Here is a 17,480-nt window from a genome sequence, read left to right as displayed (position 1 = left end):
ATTCATGGGACTGTGGGACAGGATAAAAGAAAGGACACAGCCAACCTACCTTGGGAACAGAGAAGACTGCACTTTCTCTCGTGCTGAAGAAATCGATGAAGGGGTTTTTTGTTTGTTTGTTAGTTGTTTTTGTAATCGCAAATTGCCACTAATGGTCCTCTGAGTGGAGGGTGTGGCTGAGTGACAGAGCACTTGCTGAGCATTTGGTGGGCCCTGGGTCCTCCCTGATGTAGAAGAAAGGCTAGATAACTTAGATCCCAACAGGGCGAGGTTGCCCACATAGAGTAATGCCCTCTGGGTAGAATGCAGCCTTGCTAAGAGAGGCTTTGTTTGACAGAGAATGACGTTTACTGCAAAGCATTGAGAGAAGTAGGTTGCAGAGAGGTGGGCTTAGTAGGAAAAGTGATTGTTGTGCAAGTGTGAGGACTTGAGTTCTAGCCCCTAGGGCACGCATACAGCCAGATGCTGGAGCACACGTCTGAGGTCTGAGTTCTACCACCCGAATGCTAAGATTACTGACATTCAACAACACACCCTCCTGGAGGCCATGCCACACTAAGTGATTTTTTTTCCTTTCTTTCTTTCTTTCTTCCTTCCTTCCTTCCTTCCTTCCTTTCTTTCTTTCTTTCTTTCTTTCTTTCTTTCTTTCTTTTTTTGACATTGGGTGTTATGTTGTGTATCTTAAGGCACTTGGAACCTTCTATGCAATCAAGGATCACTGTGGATTTTTCTGCCTCTGCCTCCCAAGTGCTGGGATTACAGCTGTTCATCCCAAAAGCTTGGTTTATTAAAGTGGTACTGAGGCGCAAATGCAGGGCATGCTGGGTAAGCACTCTATGGACTGGGCGACATCTCCAGCCTGCAAATGAACATTATTCAGGTAAGGTTTCCTCGAATGTTGGGAAGTATCTGACAGTAGGATAGGATCTCTATTCTCTAGCAGCTTGTACACAACCTATTAAAAAGGCAGCTATTAAAGACGTGCTGAGATGATAGGATGTGAGGTGTTAGATCCAACCAAATGGGCCAGGGGTGAGCACTCGGAGAGTAAATGCAAAGCCTTTTGAAGAGAAAAGTCTTTACTTCTGAACAAAACCCAGGGTGATAGTCAAATCCCACCCCAAAACTGACAAAGAAAGCTGTGCACAGCAAGTCACTTCCTTTCTCAGAGAAGCAAAGAAGCAGGGTGTGGAGGTGCATGCCTACAACCTCAGCACTTCGGAGGTGGAGGGCAGAGGATCAGCAGTTAAAGATCAACCTCTCTTACCTAGTTGTGTTCTAAGCCAGGGTGGGCTAAAGAGACCCTGTCTCAAGTTATTTAAAAAACCAAAAAACAAAGACAGCTCAGGCATGGTGGTACATTTCTCGAAATATCAGAACTCAGGAAGCAGAGGCAGTAGGGTCGCTGTGTGTTCTGGGACAGCCTGGTCTACATAGCCATTCTAGGATAGGAAGGGCTACATAATGACATCCTGTCTCAATAAAATGATCAAAAATATGAAAGTAAAACATATTTACAACATTTATCTTCACGAGGCTTCAAGACTCGAAATAGTCTTTAGTTACAACACTGTGCACATTGCTTGCTGTTCAGAGTTTTATTACGGATGAAATCACCGTTAAAAGGCGCAGAGCGTCAATCTGAGCATGCAAGGAACGCGGCTCGCGCCTGCGCGAAAAGGGGCGGAGCCCGGGCCGCCTCAGCCCCTTCTCTCTCTTTGTCCCTCCCACTTCCGCGGGCACCCAACCATGCGTCCCCTGCGTGCTGACGTCAGGCGCGTGCCCCTGTCCGGCAGCCGAGGAGGCCCCGCGCAGTGCTGCCAACGCCCCGGCGGAGAAGCTGAGGTGAGTGCGGGGCCCGAGTAGCCTCCCTGCGGGAACGTCTTCTGCGCTGCCCGGTCCCTTTCGCGTGTCCCCCCCGTCCTCCCTCGATTCTAGAGGACGCTCGCGGGCGAGGGCATCCCGGTGCTTGCGGCCGGCGGGCCGCGAGGGAGGGATTGCCGGGTTCGCGTGCGCCCGCCGGCCCGGGTTCTGAGGGGAACGAGGCGGGGTCGCGGCGAGGCTTGGGGCCGGAATGGCGGCGAGGAGCGGCCGGGGATGGCGGCGGCTGAGGGCACAGCCCGGTCGAGCTGTCAGCGGCCGCGAGAGGACCGGGCACACCCATCCCACCCGCTCCCCTCCCCCTCCGGCCGCCCGCGGCTCCGGAGGCCCCGGGGCGCGGGGTGGGGGGACGTATGGTCAGGACCCGGGTCGGAGGCCGGGGACTGTCTCTCCGTTGTGGGCCTCGACTTCCTGCTTCCCCGGCCCCGCCACGGACGCGTTGCGGCTGGCGGGGGAGGGGAGCGGAACTGCGGCCGCAGGGCCGGGCCGGGGCCGAGGTGACGGACCGGGCGGCTCTGCGCCTGCGCCCCTCGGCGGTCTCCAGCCCCGCGCCGTGTCCTCTCCTGCCCCGCGGCTCCCGGGGCTCTCCTGACGGGATCGGCCTCTTTGCCTTCCGGGACCTGCCTAAGCACCTCCCGAAACCCCGCCTGGCCACTTACTCAGTTCCTCATTACTAGCAGGAAATTTTTCTTTGTTGGCTATTATTACTATTTTTTAAATTCCTCTTTCCACCCCTTTAACTCCGGGAGAAATTCAGTGTGGAGGATTACGTCATCGCAGCATAAGGGGTGAGAGTTTTAACTCCTACAAGTCAGGGCTCACCAAATTAAGACAGCATCTTGCACCTTAGTAGGTCATTCCACCCAGCACATTGGTTCAGAGTAAGGTGGCCTTTTTTTGTTTGTTGAAATCCTGTTGCCTGTCTTCAGGCTGCCTGAGATGCACCTAAAATACGGAAAGTTCGAAATCTCAGGTTTAAGTTATTTTGGTCAGGGAATATACACTGTCTGTAGTCACTTGTGTAGGTATTAAAGGACCCCTTGGCTGGGGTGAATTATAAAGCAATTCTTTGCTACACTGACTAATTGTGACTTAAAGAACCCAAATTCAGTACATGGTTTGAAGAGTGATATGAAAAGAGGATTTAGTTATACACTTGATTTGTCTTAGTTAAGATTGCAACTTCAAAGTTGTATGCTTTAGTTTTACCATTAAAAACAGCTTTTGTTTTTTTTTAATCTTGAGACAGGGTCTCCATATGAATCCCCAGTTAACCTTGAACTTAGAGGGACCTTCCTTCTAGTCTCTGCCTCTCAAGAGCTGGGATTACAGGCATGAACTACTTGAATTATCATCCTTGATTTTAATTTTTAACCCTAAAAACTTGAGTGATATTTTTAGATCACTAGAATTGTGTGTTCTTTGATTATAGTATACCCTGGTGTTGAAGACTATTAATGTTGCAAAGCAAATGAGATCCAGTGTGTAGTGCATCCCTGTGAGGGTGGCTCATGCTTGAACAAGAGTTTCCCATTATTGCTCATTTGTATAGAAAACAGTATTGTTTGTTAAACACTGGAGTGGTGGATTCAAATGGCTTTCTGTAGTTTGTTGAAACTACAGAATTTTGTAGAAAATGCTTTTCTGTAGTTTGTAGGTATGGAGCTTGAATCTTCCAAAATACATTTGTTATCCTTAATGGGACATATGGGAATATAAAATTGGAGTATTCATCTACTATTGTGTTCTTCTAGCCCATATTTATAAAGTTTATATGTGCACCATTTTTCTTTTTAATTAACTAGTCTGGGCTGATGAGATGGTATAGTGGATAATAACACTTGTCAGACAGGCCTGACTACCTTAGTTGGGTCCCCCAGAACCCAAAGCGGAAGGAGAGAATCCTTTCAAAAGTTGTTCTCCACTGGGCCTTAGTGGTCCCAGCCTTTAATCCCAGGGCTCTTGAGTTTGAGGCCAGACTTGTCTACACAGCCTGTCTTGAAAAAAAAAACAAAAGCTGTCTTTTGATATTCACACTCTTGCCAGTATGCATGTGCACACAATAATAATAAAAATTAAAAACACAATTAGTTTGGATTTGTAAGCTTTAGACTGAGGCAAGGACTTAAAGAGATCAGTAACTGAGTATTTGCTAGGAGTTTTAAAAAAAAAAAAAAAAAAAACCAAAAAAACCTCAGTAAGACCCCAAAGTGCCTTATATTCTGTTAAACTCTTTTGTTTAAATTCAAGATGTTTTCATATTGAGACAATACCTGTGCTTAGTAAACATATTCCCTGCTCCAGTAATCCATGTAAGCCCATCAAAACTAAATCCTTAAGTTTACAAAGTTTACAAATCTTTACAAAAGATTTTTCTTTTTCTTTTTTCTTTTCTTTTTTTCTTTTCTTTTTCTTTTTCTTTTTTTTTTGAGACAGGGTTTCTCTGTGTAGCCCTGGCTGTTCTAGAACTCACTTTGTAGACCAGGCTGGCCTCAAACTCAGAAATCCACTTGCTTCTGCCTCCTAAGTGCTGGGATTAAAGGTGTGTGCCACCACTGCCCAGCCTAAAGATTTGTTTTCTTAGGAATCTTTTTGTACTTGAAGTATTTTACAGACTTTTATTTCAGATTTTCATACATGTATGCAAAGTATTTCATATTTTGACCATATTCATCCCTATCTCCCTCTTCTGCCCCTCAGCCCTCCCCTCAGTGAGTCCACCTCCCAACTCTTGTTCTTTTTTGTGACCCACTGAGTCTAATTAATGCTGCCCCACATTTCTAGTTATTTTTATGACATGTATGCTAATTTTTTTTTTTTTTGTCTCAAAGCTGTTAATTTTGGAAAACTATGTACTTCATCTTTTTGGAGGAGCATTGATGGGGCTTGGAAGTACAGGTCAGATTTTGTGATTCATAGGGCTATAATTTAAATGGGTCTCTGTTTTAGTTTTAGGTTTTTTATTTTTTTTAAGAGGATAAGGGACATTTAATTACTTTAGGCAACAAGATCTCTTATGAAAGGGAACAATTCATATTGGGTAGATTTTTCTCCCATAAACAGCTCTCTCTATTTCTCAGTGTAAAAGGGCTATTCTTTATTTCTGTGATATTGCCTTTTCAGTCTTTGCAAAATTTTTGCTGCCAGTTTCCCCGGATTGAACATAAGTAAGTTGTGGGAAGCCAAGGCTTTGACTTGGTATGGTTATTCTGTATCCCTGGCACCTAGGTAGGACATTGCCATACATATGGTGGGCTTTAATAAATATTTGTTGTATGAGTAAATTTGGTAATAATGTCTGAGGGTTACTCATTTACTGCATATCCTATAGGCTTTCCTGTTTGTTTCCTAAGATTTGTTTACTTATATGCCTGGTCAACTGTATCCAAATCTGGACTCACTGAAATTTGCTAAGCTCTTCTTGCTAGACCTTATCCATCTATCCATCTGTTTAGTACAGTGTTTTCTCCAGCTGCACTATCTGGAAAATTTGTCATCAATTAGAAAGTTATCTGGTCATTATTCTTTTATTCTCCTAAGACAAATCCAGACCTAACCCCTGTTTCCTCATCTTCCTGTATTTCTGTGTTTGCAAATAGTAGCTTATTTCTGCCCCTTCTTCCCCCTGCTGTGTCAAGTTTCCTGGTCATGTGATGTTTTGCCCCTTGTGAGTTTCTACTTTTAGTTGCTCATCTCTTCTATCCAAAGTATTTTTACTGAAGGTTCTCCCCCCCCCCCCCCCCCCCCCCAGTGCTATTCCACTTTGTGTGCCACTGCTCTTAGTTTGGGGTAGTTCCTCTTCACTAGTTACCCTGGGGCTTTAGTCTCAGACTGTTATTTCAAATGAGGAGACTAAATGCTTTGTCACCTACATGGTGTCCCCTTCCTTGCAGTTTTGAGAGTTAATTAAGCTGGTCAAGGTAGCATTTCCCTATAATCTTAACACTTGGAAAGTACAGAAGGATCTGGCCAATCTTGGTGACTTGTAGTTCTAGGCTAGTTTGAATTACATGAGACCATGTCTCAAAAGAAAAAATCAGTTTTCAATTTTTAAAATTAGAGTCTCCTGAGTTACCAAGGTTAGCCTTGATCTTTCCTTACTTTTTTCTCATTTTCTTTTTCTTTCAGTAGCTAGGGTTGTTATAGACCTGAGTTACCAGGCCTGGCTTAGAAATAGTGTGTGTCTAGATTTATTTTGTGTGAATAAGTATTTTGTTTGCTTGTGTGTATGTATATGTACTGTGTGTGCAGCCTGGTGCCCACAAAGGTCAGAAGACATGGTGGGATCCCCTGGCACTAGAATCACTGCCTGTTGTGTGTGCTGGGAACTAACCTGGGTCTTCTGCAGGAGTAACAGGTGATCATAACAGAGGAACCATCTGTCCAGCATGACCATTTTCTTCTCTCTTAAATGCCTAGCATTAGTTGTTAATGTTGCAGTGTTGGTACACTGTCACAGAACGAGAACTTAGGACTTGGCTGTGTTGCTCATTATTTTTCATTAACACTTTCTACTTCTTACACATCATTTTCTTGAGGTTCTTCATTTGCATTTGTTGCTTAAATTCTGCTAATGTTGTGTTCTTGAGCTGCTGCTGTTTAGAGTGGTTAAAGGCATAGATTCTGGAACCAGACTGCTTGAGCTGAGATCCTTGATCTGTCATTTATTAGCCATGTGCAATTTTCGGTCATGCCTTGTGATGGTTTATCCTTTGAAAAATGAGGCTAGCAAGCCTGGCAGGTACCTCTGGACTATAATCCCAGCACACTGGAGGAGGAGGAGGCAGGAAGATGAGTTTAAGGTTATCCTAAGTCTTGGCCATAGGAGTTAGATGGCAGTCTGAGCTACATGAGACTTGTCTCAAATAAGAAACAAAAAATGCTGGGCGTTGGTGGCGCACGCCTGTAATTCCAGCACTCTGGGAGGCAGAGGCAGGCGGATTTCTGAGGCCAGCCTGGTGTACAGAGTGAGTTGCAGGACAGGCAGGGCTATACAGAGAAACCCTGTCTCAAAAAAAAAAAAAAAAGAAAGAAAGAAACAAAAAATGAGGCTAGTAACAACACCTGCCTCACAGTGTGGAAGATTTTATCAGTTAATGTATATGACATATTGTTAAGACTACTTACCTGCAGGCAGAGCTGTGTAGGTGTTTGCTCTCACTGTTACTATCTCCTAGGCCCTACCCCTTGACCTTTAGCAGCTGTGTTTATTTCACAGGTTAAAAAAAAAAAATTATACCCTTCCCTCCTATAGACTAATCTCATGAATCCTAAAAAGATTCCAAGTGGCAGTTGTTATCATCTTACATTTTTTTGTTTCCCATTATCACAGAACCAAATACTTGCAGAGGATGCAGATGTGGCCCAACACAAAAGTGTAAACATGACTTAAAATCAGAGTCTGTGTGTGTGTGTGTATGTGTGATTTAAAATTAAATTGTGTGTTTGTGTTTATGGGTACATTCCTGTCAGAGTTTATTTGGAGTTAAAAGGATAACTTTGTCAGTTCTTTCTTAGGCCATCAATATGGGTTCTGGCAATTGAACTCAGATTATTGGGTTCGCATAGTAGAAACTATTATCCTCTGAGCTACACACTTAGTATTTTTCTTATTTCTTTGAGACAGGATCTCCTAATCCCAAGCAGGCCTTGAATTGTTAACATATGATTTTGAATTTCTGTTTTTTCTGCTTCCACCTCCCAAATACTAGGATTAGAGGCATGTCCTACTATGCTAGGTTTATGTGGGTAGTGGAGATCAGGGGTTCATGAATGTTGGGCAAGCACTCTGTCAACCAAGCTGCATCCTTAGCACATAGCCCATTTAAAAAAAAAATAATTAGGGGCTAGAGAGATGGCTCAGCAGTTAAAAGCACTGGCTGCTCTTCCAGAGATTCTGAGTTCAATTCCCAGCACCCACATGGTGGCTCACAACCATTTATAATGGGATCTGATGTCCTCTTCTGTCATGAAGGCATATGTGCAAATAGAGCACACACACACACACACACACATATATATATATATATATGAATGAATATATAAATAAAAAAAAATCTGTTGGTCATGGTGGTGTAAGCCTTGATCCCAGCATTTGAGAAGCATAGGCAAATCTCTTGCGTTTGAGGCCAGCCTGGTGGAGATAGAGAGTTATAGCTACATAGTGAAACTTGGTCTCCAAAACAACAACAACAACAAACCACATTTATTTACTGTGTACGTGCATGTGTGCATATGTGGAGGTCAGAAAACATTAGGGAATTAGCTCTTTTCTTGCCCAAGTGGGTCTGGGTATTGAACTAGGCTGTCTAGCTTTTGAGGCAACCATCTTTGCTTTCTGAGCCTTCTTCCTGGCCTATACTGCTATATTTAAAGGCACCTGAGTGTCCTCAGAGTTTAGTTTGTAAGGATCCTGAACCAATCTTCCCAGATATCAAGGATGATTGTAGTTGTACTCTGAGAGTGAACTAGGATAAGGAAGAAAGCTTTTCTCTTATTAGAACAATACCAGTTAATATTTGTCCAACAAAACTGCTTGTTGTTTGAGATACTTTTTCTAAGAATTATGATCTTTTAATTAAGACTTGGGCAGATAATCTTTAACAGTGTACAAAAACTTTCAGATTCCCTATGGACAGTCAAGGCCACTATAAAATACAGTGAAGTTGTCACCTGACCTTCTGAACCGGCATGTTTACAATGAGGGTTGGCATTTCATCTTAGCATGCTAAGTGACTTTTCACAGGTTGACCTTGACTTTGAGGAAATGAAATGGCAGAATTAACAATTTGAAGGGCCACAGAAGGAACCACTGTAGGGGTAGAGAGAGCTGCCTTAATGGTTTAAGTACTAGCTGATTTTTTTTTCTTCATAGTATCAGAATTTGGTTACCAGCACTTGGCGTGGCTCAAAATTACCTTTAGCTTCAGTTCCTAGAGCACCTACGCATACATTCATCTCTCTCTCTCTCTCTCTCTCTCTCTCTCACACACACACACACACACACACACACACACACACCCTTCATTTGAAGATCATGATTACAGTGTCACTGCAAAGCTTAGATTGTCTGACATACTATCAGAACTAATTTTAGGAGGTTGGCGAGAGAGCTCAGTGGTTAAGAGCCCTGGCTGTTCTTCTGGAGGACCCTAGCCAGCTCATAACCACTTGTAACTAGTTCCAGGGGCTCCAGTGCCCTCTTTTACAAATTCTCTGTGCGTGCTGCATATACATTGTGCAGGCAAAACTGGCATATGCCCAAAATAAATATAAAAACAATTTTAAGGGATCAGGTTCTAACCTTTGTCTGGTTTAAAGGGGATTGGGAAGATAGCTCAGAGTGTAAATCAAGTGTGAGGAATGTCAGTGGTCATGATCCTATCTGTAATACAGCTTGAGAGAGAAGTAAGAAATGTGATCTCCAGAGCAAACTTGTTAGCAAGACTAGCGCATCAGTGAGCTTTGTATTTGACTGAGACTCTACTTTAGTGTATAAAGGTGGAAGGAGGGATAAAGGAGGATTTTCAGGTATCAACCTCAAGTGTCTGCATCCACAGGAAACATACATATATACATACCACACAGGAAACTGAGAAAAGAAGAGGGAGTTAAGTATGTGTTGTTGTTGGAAAGGGAGGAAGATAAATATGTGTTGTTGGTGGAAAGGGAGGAAGATAAAAATGACTTTGGATTTTCCACATCAATGCAATTTTGCTGAGGTTGGAATTGTGCCAACATCAGGGAATCCCTCCTCCTGAGAACCAACAGAAAACAGTGCTTTCCTCCCACATCAGTAAGATTTAGGAAACATTCTGTCAGTGAGGCATTCTTCCATCCAAAACAATGAAGTGTTTTGTGTGCTGTCAACATATTTTAACAAAAAATGTAAAAGAAAGTTCTGCATTTTTATACAGTTTGATAAAGGCATTACAAGTCATTACAAGTCACTAGAAGTATACAGTAACCAAAAAGTGCATACACTTTCTATCTCTAGTACCTTCAGCTTTCTGTGCTTGACCTCTTTGGCTTCTCCATATTTTGTGGTGTTTTTGCTATTCTGCCACAAAGAGGTGCCCTTTCCCCTTTTCATAGAGGCCCTGTAGACAACCCCTTGTATCTTCTAGCTTTTGTTCTTCACCTTATATCTTAGCTTTATCACCTTCAACATTCCCATCAGCCTTTGTTTGGGCAATACTGTGATGTAGGTGATGAGCACAGGATATAGCTTTGATTTATCTGAGGGTGACTTTTGCTTCTGTATCCAATTTCTTTCTTTGTTTCTTCCTTTTTCCTTTCCTTTCCTTTCCTTTTCCTTTTCCTTTTCCTTTCTTTTCTTTTCCTTTCTTTCCTTTCTTTCCTTTCTATTCTTTCTTTCTTGTGTGTTCGAGACAGTGTTTCTCTGTGTAGCCCTGGCTGTCCTGGAACTCACTCTGTAGACAAGGCTGGCCTTGAACTCAGAAATCTACCTGCCTCTGCCTCCCAAGTGCTGGGATTAAAGGCGTGCGCTGCCCGCCCGCTATCACTGTCTTGATTATGGAACTTCAGTACTCTTGAGTGACAGTCACAGTTCCAAGTGTTGGTGGTAGAGTGGTGACTGAAAAAAGACCGAGACAAATCTGTCATAAAATGTACATGGGAGTATCTTGGTTGGAGGTTAGGGTTTGGAGAAAAAGAGGCGGATAAGATTTGGTAGCTTGCCTTTACCCACTGAGCCATCTCCTAGGCTGCCTTCCCTCCCTCTCCCTTTCTCCCTTTTTAAAGTTGAGACACAGGGTCTCATGTGGCCCAGGTTGACCTTAAGTTCACTGTGTAGCCAAGGATGAATTTGAACTTGTAAGATTTCTGCCCTTACCTTTTGAGTTCAGGGTTTCAGGTTTTATAAAACTATGCTGGGTTTTCTGTAGTACTCAAGATTGAACCCTGGCTTTGTGTACTAGGAAAGCACACCATCATCCAAGCCATGTTTTCAACCCTTAGTTTTCTTTGAATTGTCAGCCTTTACCTGATATACCATCTAATTAGAGATTTATTCTTTCTAGACTATTTTGTCTTCTGTATTTGCTTCTGTTTTAAACAGCTTTGGCATTTGTTTATAATATAATTTTTTAGCAATCTTAGAATGTAGTGATTTAACTATTTTGTTAAAGTCAGTAAAGGGGATACGTGTTGTATATAGTGCACTGTGTGTAGTCCATAAGTAACTGAAGGCCTTTGAAGACAGTTTCTGCCTTACTTAGCATAACTGCAGTTCCAGGAGATTGAGTACCTTTTTCTGGCCTCTACAGGCACCATGTACACATGACATAGACATACATGTAGGCAAAATAACCATACTAATTAAAACTTTAAAAATAATTACCTTTGAAAAAAGAGAGACAAAACCCGACAAAGCCATACTTAAGGTATGTAAGTATCTTGTTGACTTGCATAGTTAATATAACTAACCCATTAAAATAGAGGTTTATTTCTTAACTTATGTCTTGGTAGATTAGATTTCTTAGTTGTTTAGGTTCTTTCTTTCTTTCTTTCTTTCCTTCTTTCTTTCTTTCTTTCTCTCTTTCTCTCTTTCTCTCTTTTTTGAGACTTTATTATTGTAATTTTGTTGTTTGTTTTGTTTTGTGTTTTGAGACATGGTTTCTCTGTAGTGCTTGCTGTTTGGGGATGTAACCATACTTTGGGCTACTTTATTGGGTTCTTTTCTTCTTAACATCCTACTCCAGCCTTATCCTAACCCTCCAACACTAGGTAGGAGAGAAAGAAGGTTAGAGGGAAAAGGGACTTAAACTGCTCATTAAGGGCATTGAGTTCTTTACAGCAGTTTTGATCTTTGTAGTTAGGATATCTCCAGCCAGCAACCAACAGTTCAGCAAACAGCAGCAGCAGCAGTAAGGACTAGTATGGGGTGGAGGAAGCAGCAGCAGCCTCTCAGGGCTCTGGCATTTTTTATTCCCAGGAGTCTCTAGAATTCCAAATGTAAACTTTAGCTGGCATAATCATACTCCTGCCAGAGCAGGAGGCAAATCACAGTCCTGCAGCTGTGGACAATCTGAAACAGCCCCATATTCCACACCTGGGATGAAAAGAAAAACATAATCACATAACATTTCAGTGTTTTTAAAGAAATCAAAATTCTCACCTCATTAGAACTCACTCTAGACCAGGCTGACCAGCGTGCACGAGCAGAGCCCAGAGGTCTTACTGAACCCGAAGCTTCCTTCCCTAGTCTCTTCTTTGCTCTCCTTCCCCCACACCCCCTTTCTTCCCGAGACAGGTTTTCTCTGTGATTCAGGGTTTCTTTGTGTAGCCCTAGCTGTCCTGGAACTAACTCTGTAGATCAGATTGGTTTTGAACTGAGGTTCACCTGCCTCTACCTTCCAAGTGCTGGAATTACAGGTGTTAGACACCACTGCAGGGCTCTGCCTCTCTTTTAAAGACAGTCTTACTCTTAAGCATGGCCTACCTTGGTTATTGCTATGTTGCCCAGGCTGGCCTTGAAATTGTAGTTATCTTCCTGCCTCAGTTTACCAGTTGCTAGGTAAACACTATAGCTCCTGCTTTCACATTTGATTTTAGCCAGAAGGTGGGGCGGAGCAGTGATTGCTAGGATTACCGATGTGTTCTACTGAGCCAGTTTTGTTATTGTGGTTAGGATTGTCTATGCTGGGAATCATATCTATACCTTTTCTACAAATACTTTTTGTCACTGCATCAAAACCTCATAACCCATCCCTAATCTTTCCTTAGAAATACACTACTCATGGATAGGGCCCAGCCATTTGATCTCATTTTCCTTAATTACCTCTTTAAAGGATGCCATTAAAGACTTTTATCTTTTTTTGGAGGCAGGGTCTCACTAGGTATATCTGACTGCCATGAATTCTCTTTGTAGATCAGGCTGGGCTAGAATTAATAGAGACTCTGCCTTTCAATTAAAAACATGTGCCACTATTCCCTGCACAGAAAAAATTCTGAAGTACGTAGAGATTTTGATGAAGACTTAGTTTTTCCCATAGCAGGCGCTATAGCTTCTGCTTTCACACTTGATCTTAGCCAGAAGGTGGAGAAGTGATTAGCTCATGCTTTGAAATATTTTCATGGGGGGGGGGGGTTGTTTTGTTTTTCAGAGACAGGGTTTCTCTGTGTAGCTCTGGCTGTCATGGAACTCACTCTGTAGAACAGGCCAGCCTCAAACTCAGAAATCCGCCTGCCTCTGCCTCCCAAGTGCTGGGATTAAAGGCGTGCACCACCAGCGCCTGGCTTCCAGCAGACTGTTAAACCTTCTAGAACCAGAAACCCAAATAATTCTTCTCCTGTAAGTGGTGTTGGTCATGATATCACGGCAATAAAAAAGTAACAAATATACCTTTTCCTTACACTCTATAGCACCCAGTTTATTTTCCCTATAATATGATTATAATTTTTAATTATCTTATTTATTTGCATTGCTACAGTAAAGGAGACAGACCCAGGAAGATAGTTCAGTAAACAAGCTTACTGTAAAACCTGACAACTTGAGTTCCATCCCTGGGACCCACGTGATCAAAGGAGCAAATTGATTATTTGTGCTATAGTGGGTGCATATTTACTTCCCATTCAACAAAGATACTAAAACTAACAAACTTCCCATTGTATTCTAAAGGCCAAGGACTCTGCTCTATGTCCAGAATACCAGCCGCACAGTAGTCATTCACCCACTGAATAAATCACATTATCAAGCTACCTTACCTTATCCCCACTTTCATCCATTCTAAGTTATGCTCTCTGAAAGGCTCCTCTTTATCTCCCTCTCACAGCAGATAATATAATATGGAGCAAAAAAAAGTAAATAAATAAAAAAGTTTAATACCTTTAAGCATTGTTATCAGCTGGGCATGGTGGCACAGACCTTTAATCCCAGCACTTGAGGCAGAGGCAAGCAGATCTGAGTTTAAGGTCAACCTGGTCTACAGAGTGAGTTCCAGGATAGTCAGGGCAGAGAAATCCTGTCTCAAAAACAAACAAAAAAAACACCACCAAACAGACAAAAAAATGTTTACTATCTAAAGTAATAATTTGGGAGAAGCATGACATTTTTCAAAGACAAGTAACACTAACTTTTTAAATTTATGCATGTGTATACAATATGTACATGTGCCATGGTGCAAATAGAGAGCTCAGAGGACAACTTTTATCAGTCAGTTCTCTACTTCCACAATCATTTCCAGGAGGATCTGAACTCAAGTGTTGGACTTGTTGGGTCTAATAATTCAGGCAGAGCAGCCACTGTGGCACTGACCTATTATTATGCACCAGCACCGTGAGGCTGAGGCAGGAGGTCTGCTATTGGCTCAAGACCAATATGAGCAACATAGTGAATAGGACAGCCTGGACTACAGAGTAATAGGATAGCCTGGACTGTCTATTAAGTAAGACCCTGTCTCAAAAAGAAGCAAAACAGGTGCCTGGTTAAGAGCACTGGCTGCTCTTCCAAAGAACCCAGGTTTGATTTCCCATATCCATATGGTAGCTAAAAATCATCTATTAACTACAATTCTGGCCGGGCGGTGGTGGCCCACGCCTTTAATCCCAGGGTTTGGGAGGCAGAGGCAGGAGGATTTCGGAGTTTGAGGCCAGCCTGGTCTACAAAGTGAGTTCCAGGACAGCCAGGGCTACACAGAGAAACCCTGTGTGTGTGTGTGTCGGGGGGGGGGGGGGGGGTTACAATTCCAAGGGCCTCTGAGGGGCAACGCACACATGATACAGACAAACATGCAAGCAAAACACCCATCCATATAAAAAATGTTTAGTTTTAAAAAAATAACCCCCAATTAAAGACTCCTAACTAAGCAATCTGTCATACATTTTATATGACATTTTATAGCATGAAGGAAAAACCAAATATACACTCCTGAAAACAAAATGAACATTAACAAACTATTTGGTAAGAAAAAAGGAGATTACGTTAAGATTTGCCCTCAAACTATTAGGACCTACTACACAAACATTAGCTTTTAAAAAATAACAAAACTAGACTTTAGTTTCTCAGCTATTTTGGCAGCTGCTCTTGATTGAAGGCTAAGACCAATTTGTCTTACTCGGGGTTTCTACTCCTTCACAAACATCATGATCAAGAAACAAGTTGGGGAGGAAAGGGTTTATTCAGCTTATACTTCCATGTTGCTGTTCATCACCAAAGTCATGACTGGAACTCAAGCAGGTCCAGAAGCAGGAGCTGATGCAGAGGCCATGGAGGGATGTTACTAACTGGCTTGCTTCCCCTTGCTTGCTCAGTTTGCTTTCTTATAAAACCCAAGACTATCAGCCCACATCTAAGGAGGAAAATGGTAGCTGCAAAGACAGCAAAAAATGTTTCTAGTGTAGGTCAATTCTAGGTTACAACTTGCTATGCAAAGTGCAAAGTATAGATGAAGGTAGACTCTGAAGACAAAGAGAAGAAAGGGCAGAACAAAATTAGTCATTTTTGCCATTAACTGCCCAGCAGTGAGGAAATCTGACATACTTTGCTGTACTGACCAAAATTGGTGTCCATTACTACAAGAGCAATAATATTAGTTAGGCACAGTATGTGGAAACTACTAGAGTGAGCACACTGGCTATCATTGTTCCATTCTGATATGAGAAGCATGCCAGAACACATAGTCCAGGCCTTCTAGCTTCTGTAGGGCATCAGGTATGTGTGTAGTACATAGATATACATGCAAGAAAAATACTCATATACCCAAAGTAAAAATTTTTTGTGTGAATGCATGCATTTGGAGGGGGAGGGGGCAAAGCCAACAAGAAGTCTCCCATGACAGGACAAAAATCCATTATTTGTACATTCTTTGACCTGGGAACTCCACTATTAACCTTACCTCCACAAAAAAATAAGGTCTATAAAACAAGGATGCTCACAGCAGCCTTGCTTATAGGAGCAAAACACAAGACTGATCATAGATCCAATAGAAAACTTTAAGAAAGGCTATAATACAAATGCCATGGGCTGGAGAGATGGCTTAGTGGTTAAGACTGCTCTTCTGAAGGTCGTGAGTTTTCAAACCCCAGCAACCACCGGGTGGCTCACAACCATCCATAATGAGATCTGTTGCCCCCTTCTGGTGTGTTTGAAGACAGCTACAGTATGCTTACATATAACAATAAATAAATCTTTAGGCCAGAGCTAACAGAGGTCCTGAGTTCAATTCCCAGCAACCACATAATGGCTCCCAACCATCGGTAGTGCTACAGTGTATTCATACACATAAAATAAATAAATAGTGGGCGGTGGTGAGGCACACCTTTAATCCCAGCACTTGGGAGGCTGCAGAGTGAGTTCCAGGACAGCCAGGGCTGCACAGAGAAACCCTGTCTCGAAACACACACACACACACACACACACACACACACACACACACACACACACACACACACACACACACAGAGTCTTCTGGGAAACATGGATGCAGCAGTTGGCATGCTATCTGGAGCAATAAACTCAGAGTTCATTTTTTAAACCACAAGCAGGAAGTAGAGAATGAGGAAACTAGGAAATCTCTAAGCTTCTCCTCCCTCTCTCCACACTGCCTCCTACAAGGCTATACCTCCCTAAACCTACCCAAAAAGTGCTACCAACTGGGGACCAAGTCTTCAAAGTTCTGAGCCTATGAAAATGCATTCTCATTCAAACCACCACTGGAGGAAACTGACTTTGGATTGGATAGTTAGAGAAAATTTTCCTGATGACTGATTTGGACTGAGATGTGAGGGAGAATCATACACAAGGACAGTGGGAAGGAGGCTGGAGAGTTGACTCAGTGGTGAAGGATACTTGTTGCCCTAGCAGAGGATCAGGGTTCAGTTCCCAGCACTCATGTGGTGACTCACGACTACCTGTAATTCCAGGCCCAGAGAATCATCAGCCAAAACATGTATATGCAAAAAATAATGTAAGAAAATTGTTTTTAAAAGGATTGTGGGGAAAGGTGTATTGTTAAAGACATGAAGGCAGGCAACTTGGCATGTTTGACTACACGTGTAGCCTAAAGCATGGAGAGCAAAGGAAAAAGGATGAAAAATTTAGACCCAAGAAGGGCCTTATTGTGGAAGCTGTCTTTGTTTGGACTGTGAAAAGAGGAATACTAAGGACTAGCTAATAACAGAAGCTAAGTTCTCATTGTCTGGAAGGTGGGATGTTCGATGACCAAGGTGCTGGCAGATTGTGATTTTTGTGAGATTGGCTTTCAAGTAAACAGATGATGCTTTTTTTGTTGATCTTATTCACCAGTTAATACTTAATCCTCTTCCCAAAGTCTCTCTCCTGATGCCATTGCCACAGAGGACTTAGGGTTTTGCCATGAGATTTGGAGGGATTCATTTATTGTGTATTGTGACCTTGCTGCTTTCTCTCAAGCTGAGGTAAACGCAGGTGTTAACTGGTCTCTCTCTCTCTCTCTCTGTGTGTGTGTGTGTGTGTGTGTGTGTGTGTGTGTGTGTGTGTCTGCCTGCCCATCCATCCATCATCCATCCATCTGATGTACATTGGTGTTTTGAATGCATATCTATCTGTCTGTGTGAAGGTTTTGGATCCTCTGTTGTGAGTTCAGTTGTGAGCTGCCATG

General features: G+C 42.5%; 1 protein-coding gene across 2 annotated transcripts in view; it reads left to right on the top strand.

Annotated features, from left to right (window-relative positions):
* The first annotated feature begins 1,728 nt into the window (after positions 1–1,728).
* Cdc42 (cell division cycle 42) overlaps positions 1,729–17,480 on the top strand; it is a 43,193-nt gene continuing 27,441 nt past the window's right edge. The window contains exon 1 of one of the 2 annotated variants that reach the window (XM_052177803.1): positions 1,729–1,845. The gene's annotated coding sequence lies outside the window, so the exon portion shown is untranslated. The remainder of the gene's footprint in view (positions 1,846–17,480) is intronic. The other variant, XM_052177802.1, reaches the window with a different exon arrangement.

This window comes from Apodemus sylvaticus, chromosome 3 (assembly GCF_947179515.1).
Source record: "Apodemus sylvaticus chromosome 3, mApoSyl1.1, whole genome shotgun sequence".
Taxonomy (NCBI): Eukaryota; Metazoa; Chordata; class Mammalia; order Rodentia; family Muridae; genus Apodemus; species Apodemus sylvaticus.
This window is presented reverse-complemented; position numbering and strand designations above follow the sequence as displayed.